This window comes from Alligator mississippiensis, chromosome 2 (genome assembly GCF_030867095.1).
Source record: "Alligator mississippiensis isolate rAllMis1 chromosome 2, rAllMis1, whole genome shotgun sequence".
NCBI classification, from domain to species: Eukaryota; Metazoa; Chordata; order Crocodylia; family Alligatoridae; genus Alligator; species Alligator mississippiensis.
Window position 1 is genome coordinate 282,178,817 of NC_081825.1, and position 14,102 is coordinate 282,192,918.

Genomic DNA, 14,102 nt, shown 5'->3' on the forward strand with positions numbered 1-14,102 from the left:
AGAACTTGTTTTTGAGCCTTCCTTGATTTAAAAGCTAGCTGAGTGTTTTCATGTGATGCTAGTAGACCACTGGGTAAATCATACAGTGGTTTGAGGGTATCTCATAAAGCCTGCATAATAATAAATAATTATGTTCTGCCCTTATTGGCTGCTTCTGATCCAGAATATGTTGCTCAACCTATTTTACAGATGGAGAAACCAAGGAACAGAGAGTCTTGTATTAAATCAGTAGCATTTCATGGAAGAAAATTCAAGTAAAGTTACTTTGTTGCACACTCAACAAGCAGCTGTGTTTGGGCCTCCCCCCTGCGATCTTTAAGTCTCCTGAGTCATTATAAACTCCAGCAATGTGAATTCCCTTGGCCTGTCTGGCACACTTCCTGGGCACAGGTTCTCTGTTTTTTACTTCTTCATGGAAATAGGACCCTGTAGTCTATATCCCCTTGGTTGCCAAGACCAGCTTGATGCCTTTGATCCAGGGTTCTGGAGCATTCTTTGGACTTTGGTCAGTGTTTTAAGGAAATTCTCCTGCGTATGGGTTCTCCATTGAATCATGGAATCTAGTCTCTCCTGCTCCTTTGTCCTTTGGCTGGTCAGAGATGAAAAAGGAGCCTCTCCTGCCCAAGCCTCCTTCTTCTCCCCTGAGTTTCTCAAGCTTTGTAGCTTTAAGGCCCAGTTCTGACAGCTGATGTCTTGGTTCTGCTTTTGTGGAACTTCTTTCAAATCTGAGTCCCATATCCCTCCATCCCCACCCCACCGCAACAGCAATCAGAGAAAGCTGGCCTTTCCTAGGAGTCAGTTCCATTTTTTGTTCCTCCTTCGTTAAAATCTGTTCAGGTGCTGATAGTCTTTAACCACTGACCCACACATGAAGAGATGGACTAATGCTACTGTTGCACCTCTTTAGTTCAAGGTATAAAAGTAAAAACACAGTAAAAGTCAGTTGTCAGACATAAGGATAGTGACAGTTCATAAAATCAACTGGAATTCATAAGTTGTACATAGACAAATTCCCCAAGTCATTACATTGTGCCTCTTAACTTCCAATCTGTCCTCTGAACCATGCCACCTCTCTCCTGGTCTGCTTTAGCCATGTGTCGTCTTCTGAAAGGGAAAATGCATCAGTTCTCAGTTACAAGTGGTTCTGTTGGCCATTTCCCACATGATCTTACTTCATCTTAGACTAGAGCATCCTATTAAGTACAGATTCCTGAAAAAATGTCAAGGAACCAGCACCCTTCAGATCCAAAAGCAACATTAGTAAATTATTCATTTGCCCCCAACGGTAACATAATGCACTCCTGGTCTCTTGACCTCTGTGAAAAACTGGTAAGGGCTTGTGGCCTTGGTTTGTTTCTGGGAAAGGGCAACATCATGTCTACTGTACTGCTTCTTGATACACAGAGCAGTAGCCCAAGGAGTTTTGTTTTATGCCTATCAGTGGTATATTACTGAGTTTAATTCAATAAACTTGCAGCCTCTTGAACATATTTTTGTGCTAGTCTGTGCTCATTCATTCCTGTCCCCTTCAAACTAAGACAGTTACCTGGTCCTGATTAAAGCAGGAGAGAGGGATTTCCCTGCTCATTCCTCTGGATGAATATTGCTAACTCCATTGCTGTAAGGGAATGACATTTATTCCTGGCCCCTAAAGACTGTAGAATAATGTGAGTTTGAGATAGAGAACACCTGTGTGTTCAGTGCATAGGAGATATCACACTTTACATTCCCAATATCACATATTGCAAATATTAATGTGAAAAAGGCAGGTGAGGTAAGTCTAGTGGAAACAGGGAAGTACATGGCTCTGGTGAGACCTCAGCTGGGATTCTGTATACAGTTCTGATTGTTCCTGCTCAAGAAAAATAAATGTGAACTGGTTTGGGTGCAGAGAAGAACTAGTAGGATGATCAGGAGGAGGGAAGGCCTATCTTGCAAAGGGAGATTAAAAGAGTTTAGCATGTTTAATTTAGCAAAACAAAGGTAGAGGAGGGGACAGACTTGTTCTCCAACTGAATGCTTGGGGGGCAAATATCTGGGAGAGGAAAAAGTGGTTCATGTTAAGGGACAGTATTTTCACAAGAGTCAAACTGGCCATGAATAAAATTAAGCTGCTGCTTAGAAGAAAGCTTTTAACTATAAGAGAAATGATATTCGGGAACTGTCCTGTAGAAGTAGTGATGGCAAACCCCCCCCCCCCCCCAGTTAGTTTTTAATTGGAGCTCAATCAGTCTGAGAAAAATTACAGTACATGGTTGCTTGCAAGATTAGAGGGCTAGGCTAGGACATTCCTTCTAGTCCTATGTCGTATGTTTCTAAATATAGTTATTAACATGCTCATAAACTCCATTAAAGAGATCAAATTTTTGATTTCTAGAGTGACCTAGATTGCATGAAGGATCAGGGCTTATCAACAAAACTGTCCTGCATAGGATTTACTGGTAGCATGGCCTGACATACAGTATTGGTTTATAAAGCAAGAGTCTGTGTTGTCAAAACAGCATTGTGTAAGATCAAGAAAGCGCACTTTTTTTTTAAATAAGAGGTCTTAGGTTGCACCTTATCATTAGCTTAAGTACAAAATAACCCCTGGCCTAATAATGCATCTGTAGAAAGCTTGCTGGGTTTAAATTAGGTTGATTGGATCCCACGTAGCCGTGCAAACTTAGGAAAGGAAGGCTACACTGCCAGATATCGGGGTGAGTGGGGGCTTCAGGTCTGTTAGCAGCTATGCTTCTCTTAGGTTTTTATGAGGCACATGCCTTATAAGGAATAGAATCAATTTAGCTATGGACCACACCTTCCCCAAGGCTAAGCTTAGCTCTGTATTTGTAGTGAGCGCACACTCGGATGCTGCTTACTACATCCTGGTTCCTATCTGGTCAGGAATAATAACAGTCCCTCCCTATTGCTCTTCACTGACAGTCTTGAAAAGTAAAGTCCTCATTACGCTTTCACAGAAACCCAGCATTAAAAAGTGACTGAGCCCTGGCAATGCTGCAGTAGCTCAGGGTAGAGAAGGAAACAAAAACCAGGTCTCCTACTTTCTAGGCCACTGAATCACGCTGCTATAAGATAATAAAAGCTGCAGTGATGTGTTTTGCCACCACTCTGGGTTGCATCATGTCGCAGGCAACTGAGCATTTTCTGAGCCAGGCCTTTTATTTACATGGCTTTAATCACATCCTTTCTTACAGGAAGTGAGAAGTGCTTTTCTTGGTTCTGTGACCTTAGGAGTGCTCAGTCCTTACCAGTACACTTATCTGTAAATTGCCCACAAGTAAAGAGAGGGGAGGGGCAAAAAGGAGATTGCTTAGAGATATCACTCCATGATATCACTGGAGAAAGAGGTCATTGGTGACCGGACGGATGCAGGTGCAAATGCAACCTGGATGTGACTGGATTAGGTGGCATATTGCCAGGGCTGCTCTTGATTTGCAGCCCTCGAGCTAACTGCCAAAAGGGGTTGACCTTGTTCTTCAGGGAAGTGTTGGTGAGTTATTTTCTGGATGAAGCTTTTTTAAACTGCTTGATTGTTGGCTTGATAAAGGAATTAACCAGGTAGATAAGGGCTCCAAGGTAAAAATGAAGGGTGAATGTTACTTTGTACGAAGAAGGTAGATCATTGTGATAGTTAAAACTTAGTATATAAGGATACAGCCATCCATTCACAGCAAACAGTCATTGATGACCTACTTTAGGTGAGGAGGGATCTCAGCCACACAAACTATTACAGCCCATGTCTGTAAACATGGGTGTTAGAAAGCTTTCCAAGAAGAGGGAAGTGCCTCCACCTTGGGAAGGTGATCAGGGAGTGGGGGTTAGCGCACGGGGCTGTGGCTCAGGATTCCAGTATTCTGTTTCCAGTTCTGTCATTTATGCTACCCATGGTTTCTTAGTACCTCGGTTTACCCATGCATAGACTGTGTCTGGGAAGGGCTATGAGACATATTTGCAAAGCATTTTGACATTTTTGAAAGGCAGTGACTGTATCCATGCAACATGCCGTTATCCATTTATGTTGTCAAATAGATCTACTGCTTTTATCACTACAAACAATGCCTGCCCTTGGAATTTCTGATGGATTTGTGCTTTTTGCAAACATCAACAAAGCTAGCTCTTCTCTGTTGTTCAGATAGAATTATGTTTCTTTTGTGCTGATTTAAGATGAAATATAGGAGCGCTTCATAAGCAATGCATTAGGCATTTGGTTTGTTACAGTTGTCTGTGTGGCCCTCCACAAGCTGTGAGTGAAAAGTACTTTTAATATACATGTCAGGCTAAGCTTTTGATGCCTGCATACTACAGCATCAAAGCCTATCCCTTGTATTGAATTTAAAAGTAATTTTTTTTTACATGAATTTTCTTAAGGGAAGTAAAAAATTAAGAGGATTTTAAGGAACAAATTGCTGAGCCAGATTCATCCTAGGTGTTACCTTACAGTATTTAGTGGGTAACTTCAAGGAGGAACGTGGTCCCTGGTATTGTTGACAGCATAGAAAATAACATCTTACCCAAGTGTTCCCTCTACAGGGCTAAACTTGTATTACAAAAAAGCACTACAGCTCTGATCCACGCTAATCCTTTTCCCCCTTAAGATCCTGTGGATCTTCCAGGACCCCGGTCTCAGGAGAGACCTCGGTCTCAGTAGAAAGAAGCAGACATCCCAGCCAGACTCTACTAATTGCCTTGAATGCTTGCAAGGCAGTCCAGGAAGCACTGAACCTCGAGTTGCCAACACATAACCTCAAGTTGCCAGCATCTCTCTTGTTCCTCCTGGTCCCCCAGAGTTGGGAACGAGAAGAGAAAACAGCAAACGAGCACACTGGCTTCTGGAGATTTCTCTGTTCTGCTGCTCCCACAGATGAATTTGGCCCAGTATGTCAGGCAATCTTTTGCAAACCTTAGTTCAACCCAGAGAAGGAGTATCATGACAAAGTCCTTGCAGCAGACTGCTACCATATCACTCCCTTATTCTGGGACTCTCTGTTAATACATTTGCAGACAAAGTGGCTGTCCTGTGTGACTCGGCTGAGAAGTGATAATCTGGACATTCTAGGGTGACGGGCATAGTCCAGGAGGAGCCTTTGGCTAGTGAACACCAAGGACCTCAGGTCTATGGACTGACATCATCTTACACCAGCTGAGGATCTATTCCCTGGAATCACAACTCTATGAATCTTTTCCCCAAGTTAGAAAACCTCAGCCCTAAAAGACTTTCTCATAAATCAGTGCCAAGGACTAATCTTCGGGTGTGTCTACACGTTGCCCTATGGCAACATAGCAATGCAGTACGTCATCATATAGCATGCTATAGCAAAATAGCAATCATATGTGTCTACACGTGATCACCAGCTATGTCACCATAGTGGTGCAATCCCTGGGTATAGCACGCCACTACGGCAATGTAGCACTGAAATATAAGCATACACCACTCGCACAGTGTAGTAACTGCCTGTACTGTGCTGTGCTTTATTTAGTATTTCCAAAAGGAAGTACTAAAGCGCGATGCCGTAGCAACGTTGCTATATGGTGACATGTAGATCCACCCTTTGATTAGTATTTTGAAATACATAAGGCAGGTTAAGACAGTGAAAGTTCTGTTACATGTAACAATGGTGCATGATGAAGCAAACTATGCAATACTAATCTATGCAAATAAGATTTGTCCCTTCCTTCTACTCTAATTTAAACAGCCAGATCCTTTGAAAGCTACCACTCCCGGGAAATGAATCATGTTAAATTCTTCCTTCCTTTGTCTCTCGCCTGCCATATAATCAGGAACAGACCAGCAGGACTACCCTATGAAAGGGCTTCATCAGTTGCCTCCATAACTGGGAGACAGAATAAAGCCAGTATTCAACCAATTTATGCAGTATGTATTAATACTGAGTTCAGATGTTATAGCTTCTTCATATCATTGCTTCAGTCTACTTGGAAATTTTCTATTGAAATGAATGAGGAGTTTCTTCTTACAGGTTAATAGCATCCGTTTACTTTGTGATTCGGGTGATAAAAACGTGTATCAGTAGTAGTAATTTGAAGCAAAGAAGCCTACAACGATAAGTTCACTAATAATCAAGGCTGTCGTCAGCTACTGTTGGCACTCTCTAAACATGTTGTCAGAGAGTATGTTGGTTCGATCTGAGACACACGATCAAATGTTGTGGTCCATACAAGGATAAATGGGAAGGAAGGTGCCCAGTGGATAATCTCTCTATTAAGATGTGGTCTACATTATGAAAGAATTTTTTTTTAAGTTTCTTGTATTCACTTCAATGCATAATTGGGTCCAGATCACTCCAGCTAGGGACCTTTCATACTACTGTGAGCTGCACTCCAAGCCAGCTATTTTCCCTGTCTAACTGTATGCCAACAATGTAGTCATTGCTGTGACTAAGGTATAGTATAGAAGTTTAACTAGCTATCTAGAGTCCCTGTAAATGCTAGTCAGAGTAACAAAGAACTCAAGAAGTTGACCCAAGAATCTAGATAAAGGTTTCGATAGTCAGTTTATGCTGATCTCTATGCTATCCCAGCTACAGTGCTACTAGTGTTCACTCTGTGGTAGTCACTGTGGTATAGACATACACTAGGTGTTAGAGCTACAGTTAGAAAATGGAGAGTTCATCAAAAGTCTCCATATTTCATTTACATTTTTCATCAAGATTGTTTACATTGAAATGTTCCAACCACGTCTACTGAGTGAGTACAAGTGGGATGGTATCCCTATTGCTGGAAGAGACTATTACACTAATCTTTATATAAGTAAAATGATACAGGGGCTGGAGGTTAAGTCTAAGAACAATAGGTATATGCAGCTGCTGACTGGAAGTGACAGGTGATCGACACTTCTCAGAATCATATTTGAAGCTCTGGCAAATTTAATTGACAGGTAAGTGGAAAAAAAAAAATCCCATTGCAGAGTATAATCAGAAAGCTGATTTTTGTGCATGTGATATTAAAGCCATCGTTCAGGTGTTAAGAAAATCTCCAGGCTGCTTTTATGACATTTTAATCAACAGTGTGTATATGAGCTAATGGCAGCATTATAGTGATTAGCTGAGTTACCTCATCTGCCAGAATCTTATAATTTAAAAATGACTTGTGTCATAAAGAGCTTGAAAGTAAACTGTGAATGTTAAAAAACAAAAAACAAAACTTAAAACATTTTTCTCCTCCTGCAGAATTGACACAAAATCAGCAAAAAGGTGGGACTAGGTATTGAAGCAGAATGGTGGTCCAGCTCCGGTCTCTGTATGTGGTCAGGACCAGATGCTTACAAGGTCCACAGAGGAAACCTGCACATAAGGTAAGTTCCTTTCCAAGCACCATCTGTTACTGTTTGGCTTATGCCCAGAAGCATAAAGGTTTACATCCCTTCTCACCCCTGTGAACCCCCTATGCATTGCCACTGAACTGGTTTTTGTACATCTTCTGACCCTAGCCCTAGTGTTTAGTGGCATAGGGGCTATTAGACACAAACAGTTCCAGTACTTTCCAGCAGAGCACAGTAGTGCACACACATACAGTAACAATAATTTACATTACATTCTTTTTAACATTTTCACTTTTTATGTGGACCTCTAGGAACATAGACCTCTAAGTGACTGGAACGTTTTAAAACACATACGCAAGCTAAAGTGATGAAAGCTTCTTTGATACTACGTTTAGGAGTATGATTTAGTTTCCGTATGCAAGACAGAATTTTTGCTGAGGAACTTAATTAGTCTTCTTTAATGTCCTATCTCCCTCTCCTTGACAGTTCAAGGTGGAAAGGAAGCAGGATCATGCCCTGAAATGCCAACATGACCTCCACATACCAGATGAGCTCCTGAATAGTTCATGCCATCGAAAGCAACTTTGTCACAGCAGACAGCTTATATTTCCTTCTTACACTGAAAATCTAAGGAGCACTGTCAAATGAGAACTGCACCGGGATTTTTTTTTTTTCAGTCAAAGTTCATTGTGCGGTATCTCTGCTCTGTTTGTTGCTCTGAGTATTCATCCTTGCAATCTAGTATGTTGTTCCTAAGAGGGAAACACAGTTCCCCCACCCCATAGCCCTCATCAGAGCGAACCATCACTTAGGACCCCTGTTTAGTGTTACATTGGCCTTAGTATCCCTCTCACTTTTCATGCCTGATATTTATGAGTATTAAAACATTGTTGACTTTGGAAGCAGAGGTTATAGACAAAGTTAATTATAGGTAAAACATTGATCCAAACACACCTGAATCTTAAGGAAACACTGAATTGTGAACCACATCTTAATTTTGCAAATAGTCTCTATCTTTACAGAGACCTGAGCCAGGATTCTTTCTTCCCAACCCCTTTAGGGTATCATGGCTTAAACTTCGAATCAGATGTAACAGCTCCAGCTCATCTCTTCATGTTCATGCTAAAGACACTACTCCCGTATAATTTATAGAATTTTGCACTGTTCTTTCTTTCTTGTCCCTTGTTTTGGATCTGTGACCCTCATTGTGTCTGACATTTGGGTCTCAGCAGACTTGAGAGGTATCGAGGGAATAGAAGTCTTGGAAATGTCAACACGTTGCCTGCTGTTCATGAGTTAGAGTGACATGTATGTGCAAACCCAAACAGAGCTGGAATGTCAAATTCTAGGTCTTCTTAACCAGTGCTCTTCTCAGACAATGTCTTTAGAGACTTAATTCAGGAAATCTTCACCTGATGTGTGATCAGCAGTTGCAGTGAGCAGTTCTGGGTGGGCAGGTGACTGACATTTTTTTGTCATCTGTATGGGATTCAAACCCACAAAGGGACATGGATACAGTTACAAACTGTGATACCATCTGCATACAAATTGGAGAAAGAATTCAGCTCTCCCACCATTTGAGCCAAGGGAAGCCCCAGGTGGTGCTTGTGTAATAGGATTGTTATTGCAAGCTTCAGTGGGATAGCTGCGAGTTCAACTTCTGTTCCTTAGCCTGGCAGTACATATTACTAAATTTCCTGCAAACTTGTCATTTGCATGATTCAGTTTGGCATGGTCCCTCTCTGTCTCTGTGGTTTAGAGCCATGCCAATTTGGCTTGTGCTTTTTCCTTGAGCTATCAAGTTCCTTTGCGTTTCGCTGGCTTTTTTGCATTCTTTGTGCATGGTCTTTTGTGTAGTTTACTAAGAAGGGCTTGAATGTTCTGCTCTGAACAGTTCCCGTCTCTCATTCTTACATTGTTTTCTGTCACAAATCTGTTGTTGCCATGCAAGTAAAACTTTGAAAGAAAGGAATTAATTGCCTTAGGGCTATGATAACGTTAACGGCTAGGAGCTCATCTCTCAGGTTCATGAATTCTTCTGCAGAGCAGCCAAAGCAGTAGATTCCTACATTTATGATCTTATTATAAGTCTTTTCTTTTCATTTGCAAAATAGACACATTTTGAATTTAAAAGAACTTACATTTTGGATAACATTTTAATTTCCTCAATAGATATTACTTTAAAGGATTCTGTGGGCTTGTATTTTGATGGTATGTAGAATGTACCAGACTTAATCAATCACCTGTGCTTGTGAATTTGAACTTGGTTAACCTGGTCCCTTACTGTCCCTCATTAAACATAAATTTAATACTCATAAATGTTACAGAATTGACAGCTCTGCAAACTGAATCCCCTTTGCATGAAACAAGTGTGATAAAGGCAGAAGCAGTATAAGCAGCCTACGACAGTATGACCCAGCTAAGATAGACAGACAGCATCTGGGACAATAAGCAAGTCATTTCCTTTGTTTAGGCAGTTCCACCTTTGCTGGAAGCACCAGCAAGGATGCCAGATAGTACCAATGGTGCTTGTTGTGTTTTGTGTTCTGAATCCTTGTCCATTAACATGTGGATCTAAATAACGTGATATGCATTTTACTACTGTACTCTTGTGACCTATAGGTCATTATTGATTGACAGAACTGGACTGCTACTGAAATGAACAATTTTCAAACAAATGCCCTAGAGGTGAAAGACACTATGGGCCAAATCCTTAGCTAGTATAAATTGGGAAGTGCCATTACTGGAGCTGTCAATTTTACATTAGCAAAAACTCTGGCTGATAGCCCATTACAAGTTTCCTAGACTGAAAGCTTTCCTAACCCTTGATCAAGAACCTTGTTTTTTAATGTTTTACAATAGGAAAAGTTCTAAAATCTTAATTTTTGTGGGTTAAGAGAAACATTAGTTACTTCTACACTCAGTAATCTTCGTATTTTTATATTGTTCCACCAGCTTATAAAAAGCCATAGGCCATGTCTGCACTGCCTCCCTACTGAGTCAAGGACTGGTCCCAGGTATGTGGGTGTATGATCACGACCCCTCTGGCCACCTAGGTTACTGAACTGCCAGGCCTGGGCTCAGAGAGCTGGAGTGAGTGGGCAGAGTTTGTTCCTCAGCAACAGACCCGAGCTCACCAGGAAGGTCATATAGGGCTGGCCATGGTTTCTCTAGGTAGGTTTGGTGTCCCAGAGGGTAAAGAATCATGAAAGGGACTGTAATGAGCTCAGATCAGGGCCCAGATGCTCCCAACTGAATAATTAGAGCAATGGATCCTCTGAGGTTGCAGGGAACCAACCCTGCCCCATTGAAGCTCAGATCAATGCCCTGGGCCCAGCAGATTCTAATGGAGTAATCAGAACAACCAGTCCCTGAGGTGGTGGGAAACAGGTCCCACTACTCCAGCCTTTAATAGCTTGTCCCAAATAGCAGTATGCTGACCGGGCAAAGACTTTGATTCTTGTTCCTGACTGATCCATAGTGCTTCAACTACTGGCTCACTCTGACTGTCTTAGGTGTCCAGTTTACCTGGAACTCTGGTCTTGACTCTTGACTGTGACCTTGGTTTTGACTCCTAGCTCCCTATGAAGCCAGTCTATGGACTTTGCCTAATTAACCAAGTGACCTTTCCTGACAGGGACTGTTTTTTTCATTTTTGTTTGGTCAGTACTTAACACAGAGCAGGGCATAGGATGGGGCTGGTCAATCATTGAAGTCTCTAGATAAGACTACAGTACAAATAATAAATAATAGCCGCACCACCACTACACGCTGGCAGAGAGTGTTCTCACTCTTCGGGGTACAGAGCAAGATTTTGCGTGTACCCAGCTGTGCCTCCTTTCTGACTTCAGTGGAGTCAGCTCAGATTTCCTTCAGTGTAAATGAGATCAGAACCTGGCCCCATCTTAAGACAAAGATTTTTTTCCTATTCCCCCTTTCAGGACAGAATGCACCTGAGGGGGGGCCATAAGAGATTTTGCTGAGCTAAGCTGTTTGAAACCACGTGGTTAGCTCACTCTGCCAAACAATTGCACTTTTATTGTTCTTCTTTTACATCTGACCTGACTGACAAGAAAAGCTGCTCACAGCATGGGAGGAGGGTCTGCCATTGAAACATTCTGGTGTGCAGCAATTCCAGGAAGAAGTTGTCTGCACTCTCAAACCACCCCCTTGCAAAAGCCTGGTTACCCAAGAAAAGAACAGGTGTGCTCTCACTTGTCCAGCAACCCTATATGCTAGAAGAGCATCTCATATGGCAATACAGATTCCCAGGCTGGCAACTGGCTTCTCTTGAACAGGCTGAGCTCTCTATCAAGACGGCTTACCAGCATTGGGGATGGGGAGGATTTCCTTTACAAACACATCGTCTCCTCTGGCAATGATTTATTGCCATTTATGTTTCAGTAGCATGCTATCTTAAAGCTTATTCCTGTAAACACTCCTAGGCCTACTGCTTCTTACTCTAGGGGTTAACAAGATCAGACTCCAAGGATTTGGTGCCAAAACGAAGCCATCTTTGGCTGTTGGTATTTCTTTGTATCTTCTCAGAAGGAGATTATTCCTCAATATTTTATTTATCAGTTACTTTAGACAGCAGCATCTATTCATTTTAATCTTGCTGGCGGAGCCTTACTGTAAACAAGATAGGCTAAACTCTCTGGTGGGATGAACAGGAGCAGCTTCATTGACCTTAATGGAGTCCATTTATATCAGCAGATAACTTGGCCTGGTGTCTCTTAGTCGGCTGCATTATATGGATCTCCTTCAAGCTCTTTAATATGCTATAATAAAAAAGTTAAGTAACTCTTCCCTTTGAAAGTGCATTGTTCAGTGTCCAAATAGTTGTGTGTTTGAGTGTCAAAAAACCGAGGGTATTTCTGTAATAGCATAACATTTCTAAGAGTTAGCATTAAGCAATCACTTTGATTTAGAGTTTTTCCCCCCTTGACAAGGAGTAAAGCCAACATTTCATTTTCATGCCAGTATTCTGATACATGATCTTCTAGATTTAAATTACTGAGTCCTGAGCATCAGGCCCTACATCCATTGAAATCAAAGTGGGACCTGCTATTTCAGTGAGTGCAGGATCAGACCTGATACTTTAGGACTAATTTGTGACACTTCTTAGTAGCCCATCTTTTTAGATATGTGGTTGCCTCTCTTTTGACCCTAACGGACGAGACATCTGCTGCTGAGGGACTGGACAGCTCCTGGGACTGGTGATAATGGGAGACAGCTCTTTTGTCTCTGCATAACTGGTTCAAGCTCAGACAAGATTGGCAATGACTGTAGGTCATTACCATCTGACAGCTGTGAAGTGGCCAGGATTAAATGAATTGGTGTCGTTAGTCCGTTTGCTAGTGGACAGGTGTCTGTGCCACAATAACCATCTTCACAATAAGAAGCCCAATTAATAGCCTCATCCATGAAAACAATGAATAGACAAGGAGATAGATTGATTACTCTGATGTCCTTGTAATGGAGGTGGGGGGGGGAAGGGGGATGTGGTGAGAGATGCTCCTTTAGATCAGAGTTGGGACTCATTACCAGGGGAGAAAGGAAGCAGCTTGCTTTGACACTGCCCACACAAAATCTGCCTTGAGGATAAGCAATTTTTATGCTCCCAGGCTGAAAACTTTCTCTTAACTTCATGGAGTTGCTAATGATATCATTTGTATTGGTATCATATCACTGCTATAACATCCTCTTGTACAAACACACAAAGAAGTGGTACCTGTCCACAAAGATTTTATAATATAAGATAAAAGATAGCAGGTGAATACAGTAGTCACGTGGAAAGAACATGAGCTCCCTGTGAAACCATTATGACAAGTGGGATAATCTGAAGTGCAGCACACCAGTAACAACAACTTCAAAATATTAAGATAAGAGTCTGATATTTTTTAAGTGGCTGTCAAACACCTGTCCAAACCTAAGGGCCTGATCTAAAACCAGTTGTAATCAATGAAAGCCCAAAGTACATTACTGAAATGGTTTCAGATAGGAAGCTATTAAATATGACATTCCTTTCAGTTACGTTTACAATGCTGTACCTTAACATCAGTGCTGGGTGAAAAGTTATGCGCTGTAGGTAGATAAATGCTATCTGATCCTTTGACAGAAGAACAATGTATAGATGAAATGCAACTATTTAGTAGTAGTGTTATTGAGAGATGTAGGCTTAAAGTTGCTAAGTGCTGATTACTTGCTGTTCTCAAGCCCTTGCCTACAAAGTGTTCTAACTTTGAACTGTGAACCTGACATAACACAGTTAAAGTAGGGAAAAAACCCTGGGCAACTAATGGAAACATTAGTTTTCATTAGACTTTGTCTGTTCCTATTTTACTTTATTAGCATAATTCATCAAGTGAAATCCAGCTTTCAAATCAGTCTTCCTCTTTCATCCGAGCACATCAGAGTGGTCATTTCTTTCTGAAGAATTGCTGAAAACAATGTCTCACAGGCAGCACATGTGGTTGATGGATGATATTTAAAAACCTGCTGCCCTGAGCTGGATGAAAGCAGCTCATGATATAAGGGTTGACATCAAATCTCACACATAGATGTAGTGGGGATATTGCCTATTCAACACAAGAATAATATTGAACTGCTCAAAGGCAACTTTTAAATCACCCTGTTTTGGAAAATAAAGGGAAACACGTTGGCCTTGCTACAGAAAGATCAAAGAGCAATAGAAACACAGGGACCATTTATAGAACCTTCCTTTTGTCTCATTAGTGTGACTAACATCCTAATTGTTCTTCCTAAGGAGACGGATAAGATGAACCATTATTAAGTAGAATGACTAGGCCAGGCTCATAGG

At 41.4% G+C, this 14,102-nt stretch overlaps 1 long non-coding RNA gene across 2 annotated transcripts in view; it reads left to right on the top strand.

Moving 5' to 3' along the window:
- LOC132248834 (uncharacterized) overlaps positions 1–14,102 on the top strand; it is a 37,699-nt gene that overhangs the window by 2,207 nt on the left and 21,390 nt on the right. Inside the window, exons 2-3 of one of the 2 annotated variants that reach the window (XR_009460285.1) lie at positions 7,188–7,312; positions 7,766–12,087. This is a non-coding gene — a long non-coding RNA (uncharacterized LOC132248834). Of the gene's footprint in view, positions 1–7,187; positions 7,313–7,765; positions 12,088–14,102 lie in introns of those variants that run through there. The other variant, XR_009460286.1, reaches the window with a different exon arrangement.